General features: G+C 34.5%; 1 protein-coding gene across 1 annotated transcript in view; it reads right to left on the reverse strand.

Annotated features, from left to right (window-relative positions):
- Positions 1-7,075, reverse strand: part of LOC129143146 (uncharacterized) — a 676,792-nt gene extending 669,717 nt beyond the window's left edge. The window contains exon 1 of the transcript XR_010149088.1: positions 6,729-7,075. The gene's annotated coding sequence lies outside the window, so the exon portion shown is untranslated. The remainder of the gene's footprint in view (positions 1-6,728) is intronic.
- Between the last annotated feature and the right edge of the window lie 382 nt (positions 7,076-7,457).

The raw sequence follows: 7,457 nt of genomic DNA on the forward strand, positions 1-7,457 counted from the left end.
AAATATACGTATAGTAGCCACAACATAAATGCTTATAGATTATTAAGTAATCCTGAATTCTTACTGGTTGTAAATTGAAGTATTGTTAAATTCTGTGATCATCTGGGACAAATAGGTTAATATCAAAAAACAGAAATAATTCTGTGAGAACTATTAGGTGGCTATCATAGATAAATAGTTGAAAAAGAAAAGATCTATTGGGTTATCTGAAAAATAAACAAAAAACCCACAAACAAAACAGAAGAAAGAAAAAGAAAAATTATCATGCAACAAAATAGCCTATTTAGCTTGTCCCTAGGAGCTTCAAGAAAAAGTGAGAATTTGAAAACCAATTTTTCTTCAACTATAAGATGCATGGAAATGACTTGTAGATTATTATATGGGGTATGCAAATCAAATTCAAAAGCTATAAATCAGTTAGCTGGGACTTGGAAAGTACTGAACAGTCAAGAAATATGGAAATGCTAGAGGAGTGATCTCTCTACGCAAACTTGAGTGGTTGCAGTTTTCTGCAAGTTAGGATACCCCTGTTCAAGACTAATTAGTATTGAATTTTCCATGCTGCAGGAAAGAAAGCAAAGCCCTTCTGGGAAGCACTTGCATTAGAGCAGTAGTGAAACTTACCAAAAATGTGAAAGTAAGAAGTATGTGATTCTGTCAAAGGATTGACATTATATAGAAAAAAACCCTGCAAAATATACATACAAACAATGCTTTTGTTTTGCAAATTGTCTATTTTGAAACTTCTGTTGTAACTGGTCTTTGTTTTACTATTATTTGCATGTAGATTTTTTCCTATTATAAAATGTGCTCATTATATTAAAGAAACTATAAAAATATATAAACCTAGACTTTTAAAAATATATAAAACCGTTTATAATTTCATGTCTCAGAAAAATAATTATAATCTTTTGTCATACAACCTCCACTAATTATTTTTCTATTCACAAAATAAACAGAGAATTTTTAAACTAAATTATTTTGTACATGATGCTTTGTTATTTCACATTTTCTCATATAATAGAATGTTGTTAATACCTTTAAATACTCATTGTGATAGGCAGAATAATGTTTCCTCTCCCCAGAACATTCCCATCCTACTCTCTGAAAACTTTGAATATGTTAGGTTACATGGTAAAAAGGAATTGAGGTTGCAAATGAGATTGAAGTTGCTTATCTCAAGTTGACTTTGAGATGAGGAGATTATCCTGGGTTATGCATTTGGACCCGGTGTAATCACAGGGATACTTAGAAGTAGAAGAAGACAGCAGGGCGCCATGGCTCACGCCTGTAATCCCAGCACTTTGGGAGGCTGAGGCAGGAGGATCACAAGGTCAGGAGATCGAGACCATCCTGGCTAACACGGTGAAACATCATCTCTACTAAAAATACAGAAAAAAATCAGCCAGGCCTGGTGGCGGGCACCTGTAGTCCCAGCTACTCGGGAGGCTGAGGCAGGAAAATGGCGTGAACCCAGGAGGCGGAGCTTGCAGTGAGCCAAGATCGCGCCACTGCACTCAGCCTGGGTGACAGAGCGAGACTCCGTCTCAAAAAAAAAAAAAAAGAAGTAGAAGAAGACATAAGAGAAAAAAACCAGAGAGATGACAGCATGAGAAAGACTACACCAGCCCCTTCTAGTTTGATGATAACAAGAAAAAGCCACATGCCAAGGAACGCAGACAGCCTCTAAAAGCTGCAAAAGGTAAGGACACAGATTCTCTCCCAGAGCCTCCAGAAGGAACACAGTACTGCCGACATACTGAGTTTTGCTCAGTGAGGCCTTTATTGGACTTCTGACCTCCAGAACTATCAGATAATAAATTTGTGTTATTTTAAGGGACTACATTTGTGGTAATTTTTTCATACAGCAATATTTTCATAGGAGCAATACAAAAGAAATATATTCATATATATGGATGCCCATTATTTGAACACCTCATACTATTTTATTTTTGGATGAATCATAATTTATATAATCAACCCAGCAGTTGACAGGCTTTTTCTTAAAAGGCCAGACAGTAAATATTTTTTGGTTCTGCTTTATATGTCCTCTCCATTAACTACTCAACTCTACCATTTTAGTACAAAAGTAGACATAGACAATATGTAAAGAAATGGAGTTTGCTGTGTTCCAATGAAATGTATTTATAAAATAGGCTGAAATTTGCTGACCCTTGAAATAATCCCCTATTCATAGACATTTAATTATTTCCAAGTACGTGATTTGCTTTTGTAATTTTCTGATCAATACATGTCAAAAGAAAAGTAGCATAAATTGGCTTTTCTAACTCTGACATATTTTCTTAAACATTCTAATCCTTCAATTTTGTTTTTAAATTTTGAACCAATTAAAAACACCTATTTACCTTGTCTTCAAATGCAAAAGTTTGAATGTAAAATGTTCAATGTTGGATTTTACTTAACTAAGTATAGTTCCATTCTTAAAGGAAAAAAATAAATGGATCTTTAATACAAAAAAATAAATTTCCAGGCCTCAAGAGATGACCAAAATGGCATTGATCCATATAGTCCTTTTTATTTACGTGGGAATTTGAAAATGTGTATTATATCTGGTAATAGGCAGCTGAGGCAGACAAAAAAAAAATACAGGGCATAAATTCCAAAACAAACTTCTCACTGTCCCCATCTCCCATAGTTTCCTAGGTGAGGTCATGCCTTAATGGTAAAGAGCAAGCAATAGAGAAAAATCTGAGATTTTGACTTTTCCAGTGAACAAAAGCATAGCTGTATTTCTGAGGATTTTCAGGATTACAAGTCCAAAAAAAGAGAGAATGATATTTCTAAATTAACCATAAGGATTCAGATAAGCTAAGATTTTTTTTCAGGGGGGAGTGGTAAATGTGGGCATAAATACAAATAAAACAAACAATCCTCTGATTACATGATTCACAAAGCCCACAGGAAGTGAAGAACTGCTGATCAGTGGGTTTGATAAATGTGTCTCATCCTCCCTCCAACGTGTATTGGCATCACAGAGACTAGCGGACGCTCATCTCCTGACTAATGTACTGACCCAAACTGAAGGAAAGATGCAGGTGGCAGAGAGAATCAGAGCAATGGATATTGTATTATTCACATCTGTGATTTCCCAAAGAAGAATTCAAGACTTGCTGTGTGCTTCAAAAGCAGATATTTCATTTTAACTGTTGCAAATTCATCACCCTACATTTTCTTTGAAAGTTTTCTTGTTCCTGGTGCTGATTAAATCAGAGTGCATTATGTGCTTTTCTCTCATGCCTTCCTATGTTGTATACAGGCACTCTAATCTTATCTTCTCCTTCTACACTCTTTTCCAAATTTTCTCTAAAATTTGATAACTGGACTCAGAGAAACAAACAACAAAAACTAAGATGTACTCTAGACCTTTTGGAGCTCCTAGATATGAAAACCGAGACATAGAGTAGAACCTACCAGACAAATGTTTTTACTTTAGTTATGTTTTACTAAGTGATTTTAGTGTATTTCAGTTAGCCTTAATAAAAATGGGACTCAAAGAAAAAAGAAAAATTTTGGCTTCTGGGTAAATAAATATTGGCCACTCATAGATATGATCCTCCTTCTCTAAATACACAGAAATTCTAGTGAAAATATGCATTTTAAGAAGAATAAATAGAAATAAAATGAGAAATCCACAGTGCTGAGAAGAAGCTGAACTACCGGGTCATAAGGCAAGGACAAGACCTGGATTTTAATGTCCGTGCAGAGTAGGAGTCAGTACCCAGTCCGTGGCTCTGGCCAGACATTCTCACTAGGATCCTCAAGAAGCCAAGGTCTGGAAGCACCCTATTTGCTTGAAAAATGAAACCTGCATATCTCTCCTACCAGTCCTGATTTCTTTTTCTTTTCTTTTTTAAATTAAATGTATGTTTATTTATTTTTTTAGTTGATAAATAAAAAATCATATATATTTTTGGTGTATAGTGTGATGTTTTGATGTATATATACATTATGGAATGATTCCAGTTCCTGTTTCTTGACAGATGCCTGCTCCTTTGCTCTGGGCTGCTGGTGGAAGCTGGCTCAACAGTGGAAAATCAGAATTCATACCCAGTGCTGTTGATGAATTCATCTTTTCCATCCTATGAGTCAACTCCAAACCAAGGCACTCACATACAAACAGGCTTAGAGCTGGGAACTGTGTAGAAGATGGATTGACACAAGCACAGAATGGCCTCTAAAGTGAGGTTTACACAGCCCAGGAAATGCGTCAATTAAAAATCTCATGAAAGTTAAATCCTATGTAAAATTAGCATGTGGACATTACACGTTAGCACATTACAGAGCATCTGAGGAGAATGCAATGCCAAGAAAGTCAGTTTACAGAACACAAAACTGAGAGAATTCATATCAGAGGAATTAAATCTACTGATAAAATCTGAGCTGCATTATAATGTAAAATCATTTAAAATGTTCAGAGAAATTAAGGAAATAATAAACTCCATATGATCAAGAATGAGAGGATTACATATCATGAAAGTATATATGTATACTTACATACTTGCAAGGTTTTTTTGTATACAGACCTCTTAGTATTCTTACACTTTTCATCTCTTGTCTAGAGATGATGTTAACGGTTTAAATTTCTTTCTATTATAAATACCTCATTTAGTTTTTGTTTTATTGCATCATGTAAAACTTCCGGGTATAATTTGACTAATATGAATATTTATGAGGATACTTGTCTTTTTATCATTTTAATGAAAGGTTTTCAAGATTATAAAGTTGAGTGTGATGCTATACCCTGTATTTTGTATTTTTCAGAACAATGTTCTTCGAAAAAAATTCTTTTTTATGTTGGAAAAGCATACTTATTTCTGATTTAACATGATATTCTTTAATAATATCAAATGCTCTTTTAAACAATAAATCAAATCTTCATTTTAATTAATATTAAGAAATTTTAAATATTAAAGTACACTTACATTTCTAGTATAGTTCCTAATTAGTCATGTGTGTGTGTTTTATGATACTTGGAGATGTCTGAAGCCCTAGAAAGTTTTCTTCTATTATGTTATTAATAACTGCTCCTGTTTGTTTTGGTGCCTTCTTTAAAATTAGCAAATATTTATAAGCAAGTTTGTGTTCTTTTTTCTATACGATCTCCTGATCTCTAATAAGGTTTATGCATTGTTTGCTCTGTATTCTGGGAGATAGTATTAAATTTTCCCTAGATGTCATGATTCCATGTTCCACAGCATCAACTTTTCTATTTAATTCTTTATATATGGATTTAAATTGTGCCATTGGTGTTTTATTTTTCTAGCAATATTTTCTTTTCTTACCATCTCTCATTTTATCTATTGTCTTCTTCTCTCAATTGCCTTTTTATCTCAGACGATTCTCTTAATATGGCTTCTAGTTTCTATTTTAAAAAGTGCTCTTTTCTTTTATTTTATTGACCTAACAGTGCCTGAAATGTTGTCCTGAAACTGTAATTGCTGTTTTTCAGAGGTGAATTCTTCCTCTAGTCTTGCAACTATTATTCCCTTTCCATGAGTTTGTTCGTTTTTCTCAAGTCAGTTGTTTTCCTCTTTCTTATTTTTAAAACGATTACTTATCACCAATAAGGCAGGATCATGTGTTTGTCAACCAAAAATAATTTGAAACTTCCTTTACCTTAATGGCTGTTTCATTGTGTTAAGGCAATCTTATCCTCAGATTTAGTGCTAGACAGACTGATTCCTCTTCCATTTCTGAATGTTACCACGATCTAAGATATTTTTCTTTGTTGTTATGCTTTACCTTATCCTATCCTCACTTCCTGGCTAAAAGATTCTCTGTAGTGGTAAGTCACTGAAAATAATAATAATAACAGAATTGCATGGTTATGCTTCTTTCAAAGCTCTTCATTCCAACTGTAGAGCTTTCCATGTAGGTACTTTATCTTGAAGGAAGAAAACATAAGCCTTCAGAAGATAGGCTAGCATACAACCACAGGTGAACTAAAGCCAGTTATTCGATTATATAAAAAATATGTGACTAAAGGTATTTTGTGTATCAAACATGATAAAGGTTCTAGAAATTATGAAGTTGAGTAAAAAAAATTGGGGGAGCAATGAAACTGGCAGAGGACATCTGGAATCTCACATTATCCTTAAGGTTATACACAGCCTGAGAATAACAAATTGTGATACCACTCTATCAAAAAGCCATGAGATTGCTTTAGATTCTAAAAAATTATGAAAACAGAATAGGGGAACGGGTCTGTGAGAAAAAGACCATGAGCATTTCCTGTTAGAAATTTAAGACATACTTCCCGTTAAAATGAGAGATGCATTTTTTTCTTAGATAGTACTCAAATAAATTTATGAATAATGGAACTAAGTGAATTATTGATAAAAAAGATATCAAGGTGATAGATATGGATTAGACAGATGAACTATTGATGCTAAAGGATAAATGGGGTTTCAAGGAGGCATCTAGGCATTAGAGATGCCATTCATAATTATTTTATTTTATTTTCTCAGAGGAAAGACGCATTTAATATGCCAGATTTCTCTAACAGGAATTCATATGAATAAAACAGGAATATTTGAGACCCAACATATCTTCCCACAGCCTATGTAACTATGTGACTCTCCTTTCCCGCATGTGGCAGAAAACATGTTAACTCTGGAGAGGATGACCGGGGAAAAACTTGGAGTTAGCCAAGAGTGGAGATTAAACATCTTCCTGAAGCGAGGGGAATTAAGTAAATGTATACATACCAAAGATACAGAATCCCGTCTCCTTTCTCTGGTCAGCTCACAAATGCTGTGGACCAAGGTCATGGGCCTCCAAGTTTGACTCTGGAGAATCACTCTATAAAAATCTGGTTAGCGTAGGAGAAAACACCTATACATACTGACATTTGGACGTGCTATAATGCAGCTCCCCGCCTTATGCACAGATCGCAACGTCCGCAAGTCAATGATGCACACAGAGATTCTAATCAGCGTTTTGGTTTCTTGTTCTTAAATATAAAGGAAAATTGAGGGATTGTCAGATATTGAGGAAAGCAATTACAGTGAAATTAAATACCCAAACAAATTAGAAAAAAAAAATGTCCTCAGAGAAAAAATATTGGGATCGGAAGAAGCTGTGCTTATACTTTGAAACACACCCAAACCCCCATGTACACAGATTGTGTTCTAAAAAAAGTTCAAGTGATTCTTTACTAGAGAACTAGGCAGTTTAGGTGCTAAATTTAGTCATGTGGATTATAGACAGACTACAGAAAAATGAAGCTTTATACCTTAGTCTACTTCAGTGGTTTTATTTTTGGTTTTTGGGGGGTTTTTTTTGTTTTTGTTTTTGTTTTTTAGACGAAGTCTCGCTCTGTCAACAGGCTGGAGTGCAGTGGTGCAATATCAGCTCACTGCAACCTCTGCCTCACGGGTTCAAGCAATTCTCTTGCCTCAGTCTCCTGAGTAGCTGGGACTAGAGGCACCCACCAC

This window comes from Pan troglodytes, chromosome 12 (genome assembly GCF_028858775.2).
Source record: "Pan troglodytes isolate AG18354 chromosome 12, NHGRI_mPanTro3-v2.0_pri, whole genome shotgun sequence".
In the NCBI taxonomy this organism is placed as follows: Eukaryota; Metazoa; Chordata; class Mammalia; order Primates; family Hominidae; genus Pan; species Pan troglodytes.